This window comes from Thamnophis elegans, chromosome 3 (assembly GCF_009769535.1).
Source record: "Thamnophis elegans isolate rThaEle1 chromosome 3, rThaEle1.pri, whole genome shotgun sequence".
NCBI classification, from domain to species: domain Eukaryota; kingdom Metazoa; phylum Chordata; class Lepidosauria; order Squamata; family Colubridae; genus Thamnophis; species Thamnophis elegans.
The window spans coordinates 58,123,702-58,144,786 of record NC_045543.1 but is presented as its reverse complement, the minus strand read 5'-3'; the positions used below and the strand labels follow the sequence as shown (position 1 = coordinate 58,144,786).

General features: G+C 39.4%; 1 protein-coding gene and 1 long non-coding RNA gene across 5 annotated transcripts in view; one reads left to right on the top strand and one right to left on the bottom strand.

Moving 5' to 3' along the window:
- The window catches only part of LOC116506138 (A-kinase anchor protein 2-like), a 161,327-nt gene that overhangs the window by 77,625 nt on the left and 62,617 nt on the right, over positions 1–21,085 (bottom strand). The window contains exon 1 of one of the 4 annotated variants that reach the window (XM_032213794.1): positions 5,293–5,535. The exons of the other annotated variants lie outside the window; for them this stretch is intronic. The gene's annotated coding sequence lies outside the window, so the exon portion shown is untranslated. Of the gene's footprint in view, positions 1–5,292; positions 5,536–21,085 lie in introns of those variants that run through there. 4 annotated transcript variants of the gene reach the window in all.
- The window catches only part of LOC116506143, a 53,021-nt gene continuing 47,513 nt past the window's right edge, over positions 15,578–21,085 (top strand). Inside the window, exon 1 of the long non-coding RNA XR_004255009.1 lies at positions 15,578–15,685. This is a non-coding gene — a long non-coding RNA (uncharacterized LOC116506143). The remainder of the gene's footprint in view (positions 15,686–21,085) is intronic.

Sequence of the window (21,085 nt, the reverse complement as noted above, 5' to 3'; positions counted from 1 at the left end):
AGTTAGCCCAAAATATTCAGTTCTGTTTGCCCATGGTGCTTTCCGATCAACCAGCTATATTTATTGTTACATTTATAACATGCATTACATCTAGAAGCTCAAAACGACATATGCTGAGGTCTTCTTCAATTACTATGTGAGACAGGTTGGGCTAAGTGCCTCTGTCAAGTGAGGATAAATTTAGGCCTTGCTAACCAAAATTAATCAAAACTGGCATATGTGTCATATCTCACCAGAAGTATATTGATTCCCACTCTATTGGTGAATACAGATCAAAGTTATGGTTCTCTCTTTGAAAACATTAAATCAACCAATGGTTATACTAACTAAAGATTAGGGGAAACTAAAGTCTAACATAGATGGGAGGAAAAGTATCCTAAAAGTGTCCTAAAATTCTACAAGGACTACCTTTGTTCATATTAATTGGCCTTCTCATAGGCCAGTGATGGCCAACCTTTTTGCTGTCGCATGCCGAAAGCGCTCTTGCACTTCCATAATGCAATGCATGCGTGAGCCCCCTGCACCCCCACATGCGTTTGTGACCCCCCTGCATGTTCCCCGCACATGCGTGTGCAACCGCCTGCCCCCTGAATGCATGTGCGTCTCCCGCATGCACCCCATCCTCCATGCATGCATGACAAAGACCGAAAAATCAGCTGGCCAGTGAGAGGCGCATGTGCATGCGTGGTGGAGCTGAACTGGAGTGACAGCTTGCTTGTGCGCAGAGAGGGCTCTGCGTGCCACCTGTGACACGTGTGCCATAAGTTCACCACCACAGTCATAGGCCCTCCTCCGGGTTCCTTTTAACACTTAAGCAAATGTAGCTACTAAACTAGAACAGGATTGCCTTACCTATTCCCTTTTAATATTTCCAATATCAATGTTTTAAGGAGTCACATGAAGCCATTTTCATTCAAACAGGCTTTTTAAATCATTATCTTTTCTGGCACAGGAGCATGTCACCTAAGGAGCTGTTTCCTACCAATTACATCAATCCATCCTACCCAGCCAAGTAGGGGGGATATGGTGTGGATCCCACCAATTAAAGAATTTTGACCGGCATAATCTAGGAAGAGCCTTCTCTGACATTGCCCCTGCCCCTTTGTGACATTCTACGCCCAAAGATGTGATAGGCTCCCACTCTTCTGATCTTCTAGTGGCAGGGGAGTGATATGCAATCCTGGGGATGATTGGTGGCTTGAAGGTGCTCCCTCCACTTCTTTAGCTTCTAACATTTTTTTTAACTTTGCTTTAATTCTGTTTTTAACTCTCTTTTTAAATTATGAGTTATGTTTTTTTACACCACTGTATGTTTTTTGTTGTAAAGTACCCAGATTCACTCAGGTGAGATGGATGGTGAATGCATTAGATATATAGATGGATGGATGGATGGATGGATGGATGGATGGATGGATGGATGGATAGATAGATAGATAGAGGTTTATAGTATTTGTCCCATGCATTACATTTTATTACAACTTCTGCTTTTTTTAAAAAAATATACATTATAAATAAAAACAAAGTAATGTTTTCAATATGATTTAGGTTTGTTATAGTTTACTAATCACATTTTTAATAAAACTATATTTTAAATATTGTAACCAGCCCAACATTTTTTTGGGAGTCGGGCAGCCTAGAAAAGAATCCTAAATAAATAATAATGAAATAAATAATTGTTTTTCAATATAAAATAAGCAGGATAACCTCCTGAAGTATAATTCTCTATAAAGCCTCAACAGTACAGTTAATACCCAGTTTGATAATTTTGAGTGCAATTAGTAAATACCTGTCAGGTTTATTACATAAATAATTTATTCATGTCTCCAAAAATGATAACAGCTTTGAAATAGAGATGCTTATTTCTAATAAGGAAAGTGAAAATTTTAAGAAACTGTTGAAAAAAAGAATACATTTCTGTAAATATAAAAATATGGTAAAATGTGCTGTTTTCTCCATTTTTTTCTTTCTTTGACTAAAGGCATCCTAACTACTCTCATAAGATATTGTTTTAAGTATATACTATTTGTCTAAATATCGAAATTCAATAAAATCTTGAGATAGTGCAAAAAAAGCTTTTTAATATGCTAACTTGCTTTCAGGATATGTTATAGAATGACATCATCAATGCAGTAGCAATTTAGTTTTAGGAGACCAATTTAACATTTTGAAGATTATGCTGCTGCCCCCAAACAGATTCGCTGAGCAACAAAACAAATGCTTTTGTAGAATTAGCATTGTATAGTCAGTACAATAGAATGTGAAAATGGAATAAACACTGCAGAAAATCCTCTGTAGAACATTCACCAGGGATGAATACCAACCCATATGACCATGCACTGAGATAATGCTAGAGTCCTGTTTATACTGTACCACAATGTCAAACACTAAACAAAGTTTCCAATATAGAGGCAACAATCCCTTATCCTACCATTGAACAACGTTTTATATATCCATTCATTCCCTTCTCACTATGAAGCCATTTCTGCCTAAACGTCTGGAAGTCCAATTATTAAAACCATTGACACCCTTGGTATCTTGTTCTGATGGGGAGTATCTTTTTAAAAAGCATTTACAACTCATTTAGAAATTGTTTGTATGCCAATCAGATGTCAATGCATGACCACTCTGGATATATTTAACTCTCTCCAATACTCATAGTTCAAAATTTAAACAGCTACTTAAATTTCTTAACTCAATTCCTCGAGGTTACAAAGTTGACATTTCTGAGTTTTGTAAATTCTTACACTTACAATACTCTACCCACATACCTAAAAGTTCCTGTGACCTGAAGAGGTTTACAGATAGGGTCAGAATTTACATTGCTAAGCAAGGTGATTGTTAAGTGAGCCATGCCCAATTTTATGCCTTTTTTTCCCATGGTTATTAAGTGAATCATTAAGCAAATCTGGCTTTCCTCATTGATTTTGCTTGTTGGAAGCTGGCTGAGGTGGTCACAAAATGCTGTCCACATGACCCAAGAATGCTGCAACCATAATAAACACATGCTGGTTGCTTAGGATCCAAATTTTGACCATGTGACTCTGAAGATGCTGTGATGGTGGTAAGCGAAGGGACCAGTCACTATTTTCAGTTTGTTGCAACTTCGAACTGTCACTAAACAAATGGTTCTTAGGCAAAGCCCACCCATAAGAAGTACACATATTACAAAGCAGAATTCAATAGCAACAAAGCAAAAATGAAAAGCTTCACATTTTTTCATCTGAATTCATTAGCAACAGGCATTTTCAAAGTCTGGTAGAGTCTGGTTAGTTGTACAGGAATATGTCAAAGTTATAATAAAAGAATTTTGGATTTGCCAGATATGCATTCAGACAACAGGATTTGGAGATATCTGTGGGGCTTTCCATTTGGTAGGCAGTTAATTTGCTTTCTAAAACCCAAGAACAAAACATATTGAGAAAAAGGGCTTGGTAACTATGCTGTGAAATGAAAGCCCTGTTTGCTTCCTTAATGAAGCAATGGTTCAGAGTAAAAAATTGGGTACCACCCTCCCATTTCTAGGCTTCAGGTGACCTTCCTATAAGTTCCCCCCTTCTAAGGGTTTGAAATATTTGCAATTTGCATATGGAAAACACTGTTTGGGGAAAAAGACAACTTCTAAAAAGCAAAACCTGAGAAGAGATGTTATCTATCTTCTTCTTCTCCATTCTCAAGAATTACCCTCAATGTAGGATGCAGGTACCCATATGTAACAACCTGCCATTTTTTCTATCTTTTTGAAATGAATATAGAAGGAAAACTGACTTTCCTAACAATTTGGACAGTAGTGTATTTAACAGGGTTGAGGATGTGTATTATATTTTGCTTAAAGAAAAGAACTAAGAAATGATGAGGTTAAGAAATGAAAACCATGCAAGATAAAAACCCTTGGAAAAAATATCTTTCCAATGTTTAACACCTTTCCATTTTAAAGCCTGCATAACTTATTATTAACTTATTAGTATTTTCTCACCCAAATAAACTAGTATCGGTTCAAATATCAGAGGGAAATGGTTCCTTCTTTCTATTTCTGTCCTTCATTTCGCTTTCTCCTTCACATGCAGAGAGATGACCTATTGAGTTTACAACTCTTTGATATTCCTGCAGCGTTCTCTCTTCCAAAGTCTAAGGTTGACCACCAATTCAATTTTCACTCTCTGCTTCTCTATCAAAATCCTACCATTTGCTCACCTTCCTAAGATTCAAAAAAACCCACACACCAACCTTCCATTATGGGACATTCCGAATGAACTAGTTAGGAAGGCAAATCAGTATTTCCTGGAAAAGGCTGTATTACTAATACAGTGGATTAGCCACATCTTTACACTTGTTTGATTCACAGCTTTACAGTTCCGAATTATCTGGCACAATCTCCTCACCCCAGCATCTATGCCTAAATTCTCTGCAAAAAGAAGGCTCCCAAGGCAGTTTAAAGCCACTTTTGCCGGCATTCAAGGTTAACGCGGGGTTAACGCGGGAGAGAACCTGTTCCTTTCCTAGAATATTTATACCGGTTTACTGTTTTGTATTCTATTTACATTTTACATCAAGGTCATCCAGTCAGGTAACATGGCTCTTTACTCTCCTGATCACAGGCAAAGCTTAGGACCATACATTGTTCGTTGGCGATTATTCCAAGCAAAGGATCTTGGACTCTTGGGCAGCCTTGTTTTTTTTAGTTACACAAACCTCCACACAATTCCTCGGAACCAGTCCCACTGGACCCGAAAGCGGCGGGAGTTCCTTCCGCGAGTAAGTCTATATAGAATGACCGCATTCAATACACACGTTATAATCAGACACGCTTGGCGCCACCGGACAACGAAAGGATCCTGCGGCGCGCTTGCATCGGGACCGGCGGAAAACACCCCCTTTCTTCGAGCCACTCCGAAACACGCCTCGGGTATCCTCGGGAAAAAAAGCCCACTCCGAAACCTTTCCCTTCTGGCGTAAAGCTGGGAAGGAAGGAAGGGACGGCCATGAAAAGCAGTTGTAGGAGAACAGACCTCTGCTTCACCACCACCACCCCCTTCACCCCAGCGGCGGCTTCCCTCCCTTTCTTTCACGGCAAAGCAGTCGCGACACACACACACACAGACACACAAACAAAAAAGCGCCTGCCACCGCCCGCCTTTAGAAGATGGGGCAACGGTGCGGGGCAAACGCCCCCTCTTGCCCCGCAACTATAGCCAGCCCTATAAAGGAAGAGAGAAATGGTGCCCTTGGCGCCAAGGTTGGAGTAAGGAAGGGTAGCGGGTGTGGGTGTGTGAGGAGGGCAAGAAGATTAGCTACCTCGGTCTCCGCCTGCGATTTCTCCAGCCGCCGCCACTCTCCCGCTTTTTCCTTCGGGTTCTCAGCCGGACGGCGCCGTTGCTTTCTCCGCTCGCTCCCTCGCTCTGCGTCAAGGCGCGGGAAGGGGGCGGAGAGCGCGAAACAGCAGCAGGAGCAGCCGGCGCTCGCCTCGCTTCCTCCTCCTCCTCCTTTAGTGGCGGGCTGCTTCCAAGTCTGGAAATCTGTTTTGGGAAGTGGTGTGGTGCAGCGCGGCAGTTCACCCTCCCCGTCTGCGAGGGGAAGGAGGCGGTGGGTCGGATTCCCGCGCCACGCCAAAGCCAGTTGGAAAGCTTGCTTTTTTTTTTTTTTTTGGGCTTTGCTTTTTGGCTCCCCTTTTCGGCTCGCTCGCAGCGTTGCTGCCGCTCCTCGGCTCCTTCTCGAGCCTCTGCTGCCTATTGAATACAAAATAAAAGAGCGGAGAGGAGCGGGGCGCCGCTTTTGCTGTCCGTGCTCCCTGCCGCCGCCCGTTTAAAAAGGGGGCGGAAGGGGGTGTTGAAAAGAGGCTGCCTCTTCGGGTTACCTCAACATCCATTCTAGAGGCGCTAAAAGAGCGGCTGCTTGGCCCGCCCTAGTTGGGCAACAGATACGAAAAAGAGCCCCTGCTGGCCCAGGTTTCATCCTAGCCCCATTGACTGGCCTTTTGGACTCGATGAGATTTAGCTGACGGGATGGTTAAACAGCGCGCGCATCTTTCTTCTGCGGAAAGAGGCCACCCTAATAAACTTTGAGAGACGTTTTCAAGGAAACGTATGAGTCCACTTTCTGCCCATAAGAAATGTAGGGAAATCCCATCATTCCCAAATCCCTGAGCACATCAGCTTGCCCCGGCAAAGGATGATGGAAGTTGCATTTCAAAGCCTTTGGAAATCTGCAGCTTGGAAAAAGCTATGTAGGGCTATTCAGCTACTTTGTGTTTAAGTTTTGTCTTTTGGGGTGAGATAATGATAGATAGACATACAAATGATAGATGGATGGATAGAGACAGAGACAGACAGACTAAACAGAACAGAAAACAATAACAGAGTTGGAAGGGTCCTTGGAAGTCTTCTAGTAGTCCAACCCCCTGCTTAGGCAGGAAACTCTACACCACTTCAGACAAATGTCCTGCCCTCAGGTGCTTTGGAGAATAGCTTGACTCCCTCTTCTTTGTGGCAGCCCCTGAGATATTGGAACACTTCTACCATGTTTCCCCTAGTCCTTCTTTTCATTAAACTAGACATACCCAGTTCCTGCAACCGTTCTTCATATGTTTTAGTCTCGTCCCCTAATCATCTTTGTTGCTCTTCTCTGCACTCTTTCTAGAGTCTCCACATTTTTTTTACATTGTGGCAACCAAAACTGAATGCAGTATTCCAAGTGTGGCCTTACCAAGGCATTATAAAGTGGTATTAAGCCTTCACATGATCTTGATTCTATCCCCCTATTTATGCAGCCTAGAAATGTGATAGATAGATAGATAGATAGATAGATAGATAGATAGATAGATAGATAGATAGATAGATAGATAGATTTGAAAACCATAAATGGGAAAGAGAAAACAGGAATTCGAATGAAATATAAGGTATACCCTATGTCTTAAGGGAAAACTTTTATTTTTAATTGGTTTCCCCACAGCTATTACAAGGAATGTTTTAGTAAAGTTCATATATTGCCAGCTCAGTTGTTACTGCAGTTGTAGACTAACCAATCTAAGGTCATGAACATCACCGTTGGGCCAGCCCAGAATATTCTGCTGTTGAACATGAACAGTCCAATGGTACCTCCATTTAATTAAATGATGCAATTGAAATGGATGGGAGCTGAGGAAAAACCAGAACTGAATTCAGGCATACCAGAGTGAATCTGGTTTGATTGTAAGAGCTCTTCTTAGGAGAACTTCCCAATGGATTATATGTCATGGACATTCTGACTCACATATCTATTATCAGTTCTAGGAGCCATAATCCCAACACATTTGGAAGCTGCCAGAATGGAAAATACTGTTTCAGAATCAAAAGAAGGATCATTTTTCCAGGGAGGGAGGGAGGGAGGAAGGAAGGAAGGAAGGAAGGAAGAAAGGAAGGAAGGAAGATATATTAAAAGATTATTGTTGAATAGCACTTGCTACTAGTATTAGTGCTAACATTCTAGAAGAATATATTTCTATAAGTTTTGTTTGTGTTTGTAACTTTGAGTTAGAACAATTTTCTAAGGTTGAGCTGTATTATTATCTTCACATTGCAGAAGTAAAGCCTAGCCCTGGATCTATCCTGTAAAAACAAGGTTGATGCAAGGTTCAGATGCATCACTTACTTATTTACTTAGTATTTATTTATACACATTTAGGGGCCACCCAACTTTTTATCTTGGGTGGTTTACAAATAAAAAAGAAAAACAATACATGCAAATATACATAAGAACAAAACAGCAACAACTTTGCCCAACCAGAAAAAGAAAAAGTATGTCCCAAACTTTCCAGCAGAAATAACAAATGTAAGCTTGTCCTTTATTTTTTTAATTGATGCTGTTTTAAATAGGCTAGTCCTCAACTTACATTAGAATTGGGATCAGAATTTCTGTTGCTAATCACTGTTAAGTGAATTGTGTAAGGATTAAACAAATATAGCTTTCCTTGTTTTCAGAAGCCAGTTGGGAAGGTCACAAATGGTAATCACGTGACCCTGGGGTTCAGTGATGGGAGTAAAAAAAATGTACTTCCGGTTTTGTGGGCGTGGCTTGGTGGGTGTGGCAAGGGAAGGATACTGTAAAAGCTCCATTCCCTCCCAATCAGCTGGGACTCAGGAGGCAGATGGGGACGGCGCCAGTCAGAGATGGTATTTACCGGTTCTCCAGACTACTCAAAATTTCTGCTACCGGTTCTCCAGAATTGGTCAGAACCTGCTGAATACCACCTATGGCAGGGTTGCTGCAACTATTGTACATACATGCTGGTTACCAAGTGCCCAAATTTTGATTATGTAATCATGGGGATGCTGCGATGATTGTAAATGTGAAGAACTGTCACTTTTTTCAGTGCTGTTGTAACTTCAAATGGTCACTAAAGGAATAGTTATAAGTCAAGGACTACCTGTATCAAGTAGCAGCCAGATCTAAAGAGTTAAAAGTGAGTGATGTAACCGTCCAAGTGTTGCTAAATAATTACACATAATTCTCTACTTCTAAACTGAAGTTTAAAAACATTTGGAGAATCACAGAATGCCTGTTACTGATTCAGCTGTCCAGATACCTTATTACATTATTGTTATTGAGTGTTGTTATATTCTTATAGGGTAACCTAATTAATGTCTACTCTAAGGTGTATTCTACTGAATTTAGTGGAAATTGTTACTAGATTAAGCAGATAGAGAAGACTAGCCTTAATTAACAGCAGTAGAAAAGCAGGCAACCAAATAGATCAGAGTTTACCCAAGTTTGGCAACTTGAAGATGTGTGCACTTCTTAAATTAAGAATTCTAAAATTTGAAGTTTAGACATCTTAAAATTGGCAAATTTAAGAAACATTGAAATAAATGAATACCAATGCAATGAATGTGCAAATTCATTACACTTATCTAACACTTTTCTGAAAACCGTAATATGGCTATTCATGTAGTTAAAATGTATAATAAAAATAATGCAAGTTTGATCAATAAAAAACTTAGCTCCTTTAAACCAACTATCTTGATCAATCTGGAAATACTTTAAAATGAGAGGAGGAAAAAGCTTCTTACCCTCCAGCCAAATTCTTTACAAGATTGGCCTAGGACCCGGACATCTACAAGACCGTCTTCTGCCGCATACCTCCCTAAGACCGATAAGATCGCACAGGATGGGCCTTCTCCAGGTGCCATCAGCTGGACAATGCCGGCTGGTGACACCTCGGAGTAGGGCCTCCTCTGTTGCCACTCCGGCCCTATGGAATGAGCTACCCCCAGAGATCCGGACCCTACCCACCCTCATGGCCTTCCGTAAAGCTATCAAAACCTGGCTTTTCCGGCTTCGGGGGGAGGAGCCTGCCGCCGTCGGGAGCTCAACGGAGCTCCTCTCAGGGTTCTGGTCTGTATATCTTATAAGATCTATAGATATCTCCCCTTTCTGGCAGAAAGGGGCAGGGAGAAGGTCAGTCGTTAGGATCTCTTTGTAATTCATAGCTTTTTTTTTGCTGTGAATGGAGAAGAGGTTCAACATTAGCTGAGCTTTTACTCCAGCCAGTTCTCCGCAGCTGCCTTTTTTGCAGCCCTAGGCAGATTGCCCCCCCCCAGGACAAAGCTAAGCTATTTAAAAATTAATCCGGGCGGGGACCATTCCTGAGGAATTTCTTCTATTACTATCTAAAATACCAGCTTCAACTTTGCAAAAGGCTCCCTTTTCTAGCTGCGTCACAAGATGGCGATCTTATAGCTTTTGTGTTTGATGTGACGTACTTAGTCAGCCCTACTCTCCTGAAGGCTTCTCTGTATTAACTGTTAAAAGATTAACTGAGGGGAGCAGAGACTTTGATTCTTGGCTAGCCTGATTGCTTGTCTTTTATTTTTGTTCTGGAATGGCTCCCAAATCTAAGCAGAAGCGCTTCCTTAATAACATATCTCAAAAAACTGCTGTGAAGCCGCTACCCTTGCCTCCTACACCCTCCACTGGAGATTTGTTAACACAAGAATTTCTTCTCAAAACGCTTAATAATTTCAGACAGGAAATTAATCAACTGATATCGGATTTATATGATCAATTTGATGCTAAAATTGCTCAAGCAAAGGAGGATATGATCGGAGTAATGACAGTCATGACAGATTATATTGCTGAAACGGAGGATAAATTGGAACTTTTGGAAGAAACTAACTTTAATTTGACATCCAAAATTCAAATGTTACAACAGGAAATTGAAAATGCTCAAAAACAACTTGTCATGATAAATTATAATAAGACTGCCTTCGCAATAAGAGTTAGAGGACTGCGTGAAAACGAACAGGAGAATTTGAAACAGATCTTCTTTGAGGCTCTTAGCCGCTCGGTGGGAAGTCCGGGACTTAACTTTGATTGGCAGATTCAAAAAATTTACCGCCAGAATTCGTGGGTAGCAAAACAGCGACAGCTTCCGAGGGACATAATTATATACTTTACCACAAGGGAATCCAGAAATGTGATAATACAGAAGCTTTACAACAAGAGGTTGAGAATTGATGGACAGGACTTGATTGTTTTTAAAGAGATACCATCTCAAATATTAAGAGCAAGGAGAGATTACATTTTCTTAACTGAAGAACTCAGAAATTCTCAGATTCCATACAAATGGGAAGTCCCAGCTGGCATTACAGTTACATTTGGCAATCAAAAACACCGCATTAATTCTGTCTGTGAAGCCCGAGAATTTTATTACAAGACCCTGAAGGCGGGACTTCCTGATTCATCCGGACCTGGAGAGAGACAAGGAGAAGGAGAAGACAAGCAGCGAGACACGTGGCTACAAGGCGGAGGGTGTTGCTTTCCTCTTCCGGAAGGGCAGAAGAGTAAAGAATAAAGACTTAGCGATGTTCTTAAAACTTTATGATTTCTGCCTGGGATAAAATGGAAAAGTTGTATATCGATGATGAGACATGGAGACTGAAAGAAGCGTTGCTGATTGTGGACACATATTGTATATAAGATTTGTTTGAACTCTAACTCAAATTGCGCATGAATTATTTTCCTAGGCGAGGAGAGCGGAGATCGCGATCTTTTTGAGTTGTGGTCTGGGACGAACGGAGTTGGGAGGCGCGTGGGAGAGGGAAGGGTAGCGAAAGCTTAACTAGACTACTTGGGGCTAGAATGCAAGCTGATGTTTGTATGAGTTGCTATTTCAATATAAGGTTAAGAAAGATTAGTCAGAGAGTCTCCAGGAAGGTGGAGTAAATATGTGAGGAGCAATGGACGCGGATAAAATATATATGTGGATATGGATAAAGGCAGGGTGGAAGGTAAAAAATTTACATGTGGATGTGGGTAAGGATAGAATGGGAGGTGTTGGAAATGAAAAATGAAAGAAGTACTTGAGTTTAATGGTTTTATAGAAAGGTTTGGATATTCGGATAAAAAAGAGATAAATTAAAGGTCTGAATAGATAGATAAAGCAATGAGACTTTTAGTTGGGGAATTCTAATTGATTAACTTACCTGGCTCTAACACAGTTTGAAACCCTGCAAGTAGTAAAATAACCGAAATTTGGAATGAGCTACATTGTTTAAGATTTACAGATGATGGGAAGCTGTGTTAATGTAGTGGGTTTATTGATCTTTCTTGTTTTTCTTTTTTTTTCTGTGTGTGTTTTTTTCTTTTCTATTTTTTACTATTCCCTTTTTTTTGTTTTTCTTTTATTTTTTTAACTTTAAAGTTAGCTGGCTTTATTATACTCAAGTGCTTGTTAAAGAACTATGCCGGGTATGGGACCTGGGAAGCCGTAAGGGGGTTAGGGAGGGGGGATTATAGGGGGGAGGGGGGAGGGTGGAATTACAGTTTCAATTCTTAGAACAATAAGAATTCACTTGTATACTGCGGCTCTTTTTCTTTCTTTTTTTCTTTTTCTCTTTTATTTTCTAAAAAATAAACTGAATAGATTAATTGTAGGGATACACCAAAGTGAGGAGAAGAGGGAAAGAAGAGGGAGAAGTAAAGAGGGAGCGAGAGGGGAATGTAAGGAGGGTGAGATGGAGGGGGGGGGAGATGTCTGAGGGGGAAGGGAAGTAGAAGAGGGGAATGCTGGAGGGGAGAAATGAAAGTTGGAGGGGGAGAAGAAAGGGTGTATGGGGGATTGAAGTGTCATGTTGGGGTTTTTTTTTATGGTGGATTTTTTCCTTTTTTTTGTTTTTTGTTACGCACAGTATATAAGTGATTGTATAAAATGAAAATGAAAATGAAATAAAAAAAAGTAGAAAATTCCGTAAAAAAACCTGGCTTTTCCGGCAGGCCTGGGGCTGTTGACCTTTTGATTGAGGTCCAGCCCCGCTTAGACTGGGTGCATGTTGTGTTTCTTTTAATTTGTTGTGTCTTATTTGTCTTAATCCTTTTTAATATTTCTTATTTCTGTAATGCCGCCTGGAGTCCTCCGGGATTGGGCGGCCTATAAATTCAATAAATGAAATGGAAATGGAAGGCAAGCCTTGAAGACAGTAGCTCTGTGTGGGTGTCATTATTGAGAACATCTGACTGATAGACATATTTAGTCTTTATCCTAGTTTGGTATAAGCAGTATTGAGTCAGAAGAGAAAAATTTGTGTTAGAAACATTTGTGGGAGTGGGAAGAGACAATTGCAAAACTGCCATTATTTTATAGAGGGGGAAAAATGAAAACATGATAGTGAAGGGCATTCTGACCACAAAAACACTCAGACAAAATGACAAGAAGTTGATTCAATCTTTTCAAGTCCTTCTTCCAAGCCATTAGTTCTGCTTTTACTTTTTATTGCACATGGATTGAAGTGACTCATATGAATCTGTTCATACCAAAACAATTTTCCTAAGAACATTCTCAAAATATTTTAGTTCACAGTTAATTTTATTTTATAGGCTATATTGAGACATTGTCTTAACATCCCTCAATGGCAATTACGGGAGTCACTGTGTCCAGTTCTTCTTCTGCAAGTGATCATTCTGAGTTGGGTTTTACATGTCCTCTAGTAATGGGATTCTCGTGTGTTGTTAAAATGAACAAATTACAAAATGGTTATTGCAAATGCTTTCATTTCAAGCTTAATTACATTCGTCTCTGAGCCTGTCCTAAACATTTAAGTGGAGAATTCTGGGTCTGAAATTTTAAGTTTTTGCTTGAAATCCCATCATTGATCAAAGGGAGTCTTATCCTTTTATTGCAGAAGATTGCAATAAAAGATTGCAATAGATTGCATTCAGACTTTTATACTCCTTATTTTTAAACCCATTCACTGAAATTTATAGATGACAAATGTATAAAATACCACTGAATGTAACATGATTTTTGTTAATGCAATGTCTCCCTATGTTGCAGCATCTGGTTATCCTTTTCTGTATTTGGAAGTTAAACAAGATCAGGCCTGCTTAGACATTGAAGGAAAACTAGCAGAGCAGACTGAGAATTAAAAAAGAACAATCCAGTGGGAAGCAATGCAAACCACTTTTATATTGATGCCAAAAATTATGTGGTGGGTCAAGGAGGTCAGAGTAACTGAGGCCAACTGGAAGGAATCTTTGCATGTTGTAGAATAGTACTCTTTTAAAACCAGGAACAGCAGCCTAATTACATAGATGGATATTAAAAGGGAGCTGCTTAACCATTGCAAATTCAATAGAGTGACTTCTCTTTCCATGAATCTAAATATGGATAAGGCTATTTTTGGTGCATACAGCATAACATTTTGGTGTTCCAATTTTCCAATTTCCTATACTTAGGATGCATTCAATTAATACTAATTAGACAGGAAACTATTAAAAAACCACCAAGGAAATCAAGTGTTATACATTAATAAAACCTGTACATTGCCTGTACTGTAACTCACATTTTAAAATAACCGCAATAGTGCAACAAAAGTGGTCTGAAGCACCTGTTAGATTTTTAGTGTCATATCTCCTGCTTTCAGATACTAAAGTGGCTAAAACACAAGGAAAAGACTGCTTCAACTAGCCTTAAATCAATGCAGGTTGAATGACTTGAGACGGATTCAGTCAAGTGAAATGTGGCAAGAAATATATAGTTGCAAAGTTAATACTATCTATCATTGAATGAGAGTATATGATTGACAATCTCTTTACTACAGATTCATATCCGAAGAACATTTATCCCCAAGTTAGAAGGCAAACACCAAGATGCTGAGATACAAACACTTTGACTGGTTTCCGACTGTCAACTCATGACTCATTTAGTCATGGTTTATTGAATAAGCTATGACTTGCCAAAAGCAAAGAAAGTATTGTACATTAAGGCTTGGGCTTAGGTTCCCTGTTGATATATAAAGCAACATTGAGCTAACTAGTGGTACAAACCAGAAAGTTGCTTTTATAATGGAGATTTAGATTAGAGCTTCCTATTTCCTTTTCCTAATTTAACCCTCTTCTTAATCAATTTTACTAGCCAGAGCTTTGACAAGACTTGCTCTTTGGATTAACTGCTTCCAACCAGACTTATTACCAGAAGCTTGATAGAAATGTGATATAGACCTTGTTCACATGATATGCCTGGTGCAAACATTAATTAGTGTGCATGGAGCCAACCTTTACCCGCATGGCTGTTTAATGAAATGTTAAATTTTCTGTGGTCTTTCAAATTCAAAATAGCTGCCATATTAGAAACCTGTAAAGTTTTCATATAACTTAAAGGTGTCTAACCAAAAGTGAAATAATTAAATCTTCATTACAGCCCACCCAGTATTAAACCTCAGGGGATCACATGCAAATACAGTGCTGGTTACTATAGTTAACATGCTTCATTTATTATTAGCCAATTAATGGAAGCTATAGAATAATACAGCTATATGTCAATTAGTGAAATTCCATATGCAAAAATGCCAGCTGTTTTGAATCCAAGGAGTCTGCAAGCTCATCATATTTATATTATACTCTGAGCTTCTCCATATATCTGAACCTGTCTGATCTAGGAAAACAGCTATATTAATAAACTGCTTCTTTAAACTTCATTTCTCAAGGAGAATGGATGCCTTTTAACCTGGATGGTTTCCTTTATTAACTTGCAATGGAAAATGGAAGTTCCCCCTCCTTTTAGTCTTTTCTTCTGAAATAAGTTCTCAGCTGGGAATTTGCAAAAAGGAACACTAGGATTGGCAGAAATATATTAGTCATTCATTGTTTGTGTGTTTCATGAAATTCTAATGAATCTGTCACACAGTAGAGCTACAGAAAATGTGAAGTTCACATTTACATTATTATGCAGTAATATACAATATTAGAGGCAGACTGTAGATATGGTAATAGAGAAAGAACAAAATAATTCTATAAGTAGGCTAAATAGGTTCTGTAGAAATTTTCGGGTTTTCCATGTTTACTTACCACCCATAATACTTACCGTCCTAAGGGTAATCCTACTAGGTTTAGTGAAAAAGTAGTATAGATAGAGTAGCAATCTTACAAAGAAAATTAAATTGTTCTAGAATATCAGTAAATGACTTCACATTTTTTTCAGTGAACCCTTGTCCTTTTAAAAAAAATATCTTTCTTTGTAATCCGTAAGTAGCAAATGAATAAAAACTCTAGATTTGCATCTCTTCTGGTGTATTTATTTTCAGGCAAACCAGTAGTGGCAGCTGCGGGAGGCTCTACCCATCTGCCCCGACATAATGCGCAAAACTGTGCATGCACAGAAGGAAGTGTGCATGCGCAGCCATGGTGCCGCACTCACATTTGTGAACTGGTAGGGAAGGTAAGTGAATCCCACCGCTGATTAAAACAGATATAAATAAATAAAGGGACATACACATACACACTACACTATCTTCTACCTGCAGGTCAAAGTAGTACAACTAGCAAGTGGTACAGAACATAATGAAGGGCTTTTAATCAAACAACTTGCCTATTTATTTCCACTTTACGTTGCTTGTCTCTGCTTTGTAAGAATAAGGATTGTAACAATTCCGCTTATTACCAATCCATGTGTCCCCAAACTATAAAGAAAATGAAACAGCCCTTTTCAAAATGGGTGAACAGGTGGTGTCCTTTCTGCCATGTGCCTCCGTTGGGCAGCTGGTCCCTATAGAAGTCACTGGAGGCAAAAGAGCAGCTGGTTTTTATAATAATAGGGGTGACCAGGGACTGGCCCCTTTCCTCTGTTGCTGATATTTTGTTAAGCCAAAGCATTCATGTTTCTTCTTTAGAGTGATCAAGTCAAAAGCAGCTCTATCCTGTGGGTTTTCTCTATAGTCTCCTACATAGTTTTGAACTCCATCTGCCATCCATATTACATGGATGGTTTACAAAAATGACAAATGAATTTCAGTATAAGCAAGAACAAAATGATGCATACTGGAGCAACCTCCCCCACCCCAAATGTTTTAGAATTCTTTTGGTATACCAAACTGGTATAATAACAACTGTCTCAAAAACAAAAGTTATACGGCTGAGGGTTCAAAAAAAAAGTCAACCAAAGGTTGATGTAAAGTAAATGTATCCTCCCTACAAAACAACAACAAAATTAAAATAATTTGAATTTGACCCCATTATACTACAAATTGGGATCCCATGACCCCAGAAGAAAACAATTTGAAATGGACATTTAAATAAGTTTGTGCTTGACATTTATTGTTCGATTCCCAAAAACTTGGGTATGGCTAGCTGATGAGAGCTAAATAGCTTGAAATAGATCTATACTAGTCTCCCTTTATTTATTTATCAGCATAAATATAACATATATATTATATTATATTATATATATATATTATATATATATATTATTATATATATATAAGATTTTTACAACCCCTGGTAAGCCCCAATTATGGGAGGAAGCTAACTGCTTCCATCATCTGTCCTTCGGCTCGTCACAAGAGTCCATCATGACAGAAACCCAATATTTTTACTGTTGCCTTTGTTATATTTGTGTTTTATTTGTGCTGATAAATAAATAAAGGAAGGCTAGTATAGATCTATTTCAAGCTATTTAGCTCTCATCAGCTAGCCATATCCTTACTGGGATTCGAACCTGTGCTGTATTGCAATACAAGCAGGTTCGAATCCCAGTAAGGATATGGCTAGCTGATGAGAGCTAAATAGCTTGAAATAGATCTATACTAGCCTTCCTTTATTTATTTATCAGCACAAATACATACATATATATATATATATATATATATATATATATATATATATATATATATATATATATATATATATATATATATATATATATATATATATATATATATATATATATATATATATATATATAAATTAGATTTTTACAACCCCTGGTAAGCCCCAATTATGGGAGGAAGCTAACTGCTTCCATCATCTGTCCTTCGGCTTGTCACAAGAGTCCATCACGACAGAAACCCAATATTTTTTACTGTTGCCTTTGTTATATTTGTGTTTTTTTATTTGTGCTGATAAATAAATATTTAAATATTATAAATTTATTTTATTATATATATTTTTTATATAATATATTTATTATATTTATTATAAATAAATAAATATTATTTATTTATCAGCACAAATAAATAAATAAATAAATAAATAAATAAATAAATATATATATATATATATATATATATATATATATATATATATATATATATATATATATATATATAAAGGTGACCAGATTTTCAGATTGGTAAAGAGGGACATCTGTGACCGGGGCGGGGGGGGGGGGGGCTTGATTAAAAATTTTATATGGAGCAACAAAAATTTTCATATAACGCAAAAATAGTTTTGTAATATTTTTTTTATTTCAGCATAACTACAATTTACAAATATAAATTGTAACTCTTGCCAAACATCAACTTTTGATCACGTGACCATGAGAATGCTGCAATGGTCGCTAAGTGTGAAAATGGTCGCTAAGTGTGAAAAATGGTAATCAGTCACTTTTTTCAATGCCATTGTAACTTTGGTCACTATACCACCTTTCTTGCCACAGTTCTTAAGTGAATAACTGCAGGTGGTATTTTGTATTTTGGATAGAATCGGGACGTCTGGTCACCTATATATATATATATATATATATATATATATATATATATATATATATATATATATATATATATATATATATATATATATTAGATTTTTACAACACCTGGTAAGCCCCAATTATGGGAGGAAGCTAACTGCTTCCATCATCTGTCAATCGGCTCGTCACAAGAGTCCATCACGACAGAAACCCAAAAAAACACAAATAAAAAAAAACATATATATATATGTTTTCTGAGGTTTTCGCGGGTGTTAGTATGTAGGTCTCTAGTTTTTCGGGTTTTCTCCCGCGTAGAATTGGAGATGTCTTGGCGACGTTTCGACGAAGTCTCATTCGTCATAAAATTGACTGCAAAGGAAATCCTGCTGAATCAATGGAGGTTACATCCGGGGTGGGCTTCAAAAATTTCAGCAATGGGTTCTCTGCTGTGTTGCTGAATGGGCATGGCCATGGTGGGTGTGGCATAGTCAGCCTCCTGCACCACACCGGGGGGAGGGCGTTTTCACCTTCCCCAGGCTACAGAGGCAGCAAAAACTGCCTCCCCTGGGCTCCAGAGGTCTTCTGGGAGGCCCATTTTCCCCCTCCCCAAGCCTCTGCACGGCCTGCACTTACCACAGATCCAAAATGGGCTATGTGGAGACTCCTGGGAGGGGCAGGGTGGGAAGGGCTGGGTGAGACCAGCCAGGATGGGATTTGGAGGTTCTCTGAACCAACCATAAAGTTAGCTATGGGTTCTCCTGAACCTGGGTGAACCCATAGCATCTCACCCTGGCTTACATTCATAAAATTACACACAGGACTGCAGCCTATTTTTGAAAGGAAGAAACCTACATTCTTATATTTAATAAAAAGGAGTTATAATATTTAGTAGTAGTCTTTTGTATACACTCCCTTAAGGGAAAGCCAACATATCGGTCGGTGGTGGGTTGCAGGCGGTATACCAGAGTACGGATGTACCGGTGCCTGTTCAGAGCACCAGGTATCATTCCGGTACGGTGCTCCGGAGGACCTGCCTGCCTGCCCACCCGAGTTCCTTACCTGTATTTGAGCTCTTCGGCGCTTCCGCACGCAGAGTGCACGGCCCCTGTGTGACACTCCACTGAGTAGCTAGAGCATCGCGGAGGTCACGGAGGTGTTGCAAGAGGTAAGTACACATGTGTGCGCTGAACGCTGTGAGCATTCATGTGGTGCATGCCAGGTCCCGTTGCAACCGTACTAGTTGCAACGGGATCCGGAACCCACCTTTGCAACATACAGTATAAAATACAATCATATTTCATTTACTAGTATTTGAAGGACAAAAATCCATTAGGTATTGAGAATTTCAAGCCAACAGCTGTGAAAGCTTAACTCAGCTATGGTTTATAGCATGTCCTCTTTAGCTATGACATGATCAGTGTCTTGGGCTTCAATCAAAAATACATACATGAACATTTTTACTGTGGCATGCTAGAGTGCATAAACTGAGTGAAATCTCTTTCACCAAAGGCTATTCAGAAGAAAGACAGGGAGCTGGATGCCTCTGTCACAATGCTTTCCTTAAAGCATCAATAAAGATTTTAAAAAAGAAAAGAAAACCTTCTCATTTTTCAGTGTTTAAGACTTGGCCCCTAGCATGAATTCAAATACTTTTTTTTTATGAAGGCCTGTCTGTTTGATTGAGGGAGTGGTGCTGTTACAAATCTCTTTAAATTACATTTTATCTTTGAAATAAATCTATTTGAATTTAAGGACTTCAGGACTGGATATTCCAGGGTAGATGACAGCAAGGCCTTGCCTATCTTTAAAAAACCGTGCTGGAGGCCACACAATAAGCCTTCTTATCAACCCTCCATATCACACAATAAGATATGACTGACAACTCCCTGGTGAGGCTTGAACTATTAGCGTTCCTGAATTGTTTCATTGCCTGGAGCTCTCCCAGCAACCAGAGAGAAGCTTAGGCTCTTCAGTGTTAGTGTGGCACTTGGGAGTGATTGTGACATGGGTTGTTCTGCTTCCCCATTCCAAAAATCATCAAGGACCTCAACAGGATCTGCTCTTATTCCCTGTGAGATGATCCTCCTCCAGTTATTCATTTGGCTGCCATTCTTGCATTGTTCACAAAATTATTGAAGACCCGGTTGATCTCCCAGGCTGTGAGGTCACAGTGATTGTGGACTCTCCTTTTGGTTTTGCTTTGTGGTGGTCTGATTGTTTTTGTTTTGGTATTTTACTCTTGCAATCAGTTGTATTTTGGGCATCAAGTGGCCTATTTATTAAATAAACAAATACTCTTTGGATTTTTCCAAAGTATTAGCATTCATAAGTCTTCAGAAGAAAATGATTATAATGGGTCCACCATGTCTGCAGAAGCTAGATGATGCAATGAGACTATATTTCATCAGATGCTGAGTTACTACACATCAAGGTAATAGTACCTCTTCTCGGTATCTGTTGCGACCTACCAGCGGCCAGCAGAGCTGGCAGCAGAGTCGGACAGTGAGGAGGTTGGGGAGGAGCATGGGCCAGTCCTGGAAGCATGGGAAGGCTCGGACGAGGGCTCTGCATTGGAGGCAGAGACAGGGCCAAGGCCATCTGGCAGTGATCAGGGGCCTACGATGCTGGACGGCAGTGAGGCAGATGAACAGCTAGAGCCTGTTCCCAGTGTGCGCATGGGCAGAGCTGCCAGAAGAAAAGAACAACTCAGAAATCAAGGTAGACTTGGGAGTAAAGTCACAGGTAGAAGGTGATTGGCCCCTCCCATAGGAAATAAAAGAGGAACGAAAGGGGAATGGGCTTTTGTAGGAAAAAAAATGTTTGGTCATTAGATTCGTTTCAGGAATTTGCAGATCTGTCTGTGAATATTAGAGACTCTGTGCCCAGTCTTTCCTTGCACAGCACCTAATTTGGAAAATATTTACATGGCAGCTTTCCAAGCTAGATAAGATCTGTAGTCATAAATATTCCTTTGAAAGACTTGAAAGATTTCTGATTGGCCGGTTGGGATGGTTTTTCACCCTCTCTAGGCTCTGGAGGCTTTCCTGAAGCCTGGTGAGGGCGAAAATGGCGTCCCCTGGCCCTCTGGAAGGCCAAAAGTCAGCTGGCCAGAGCTGGGGGCTGGTGTGCTGGCAAATATGGCTCCAGATGCCA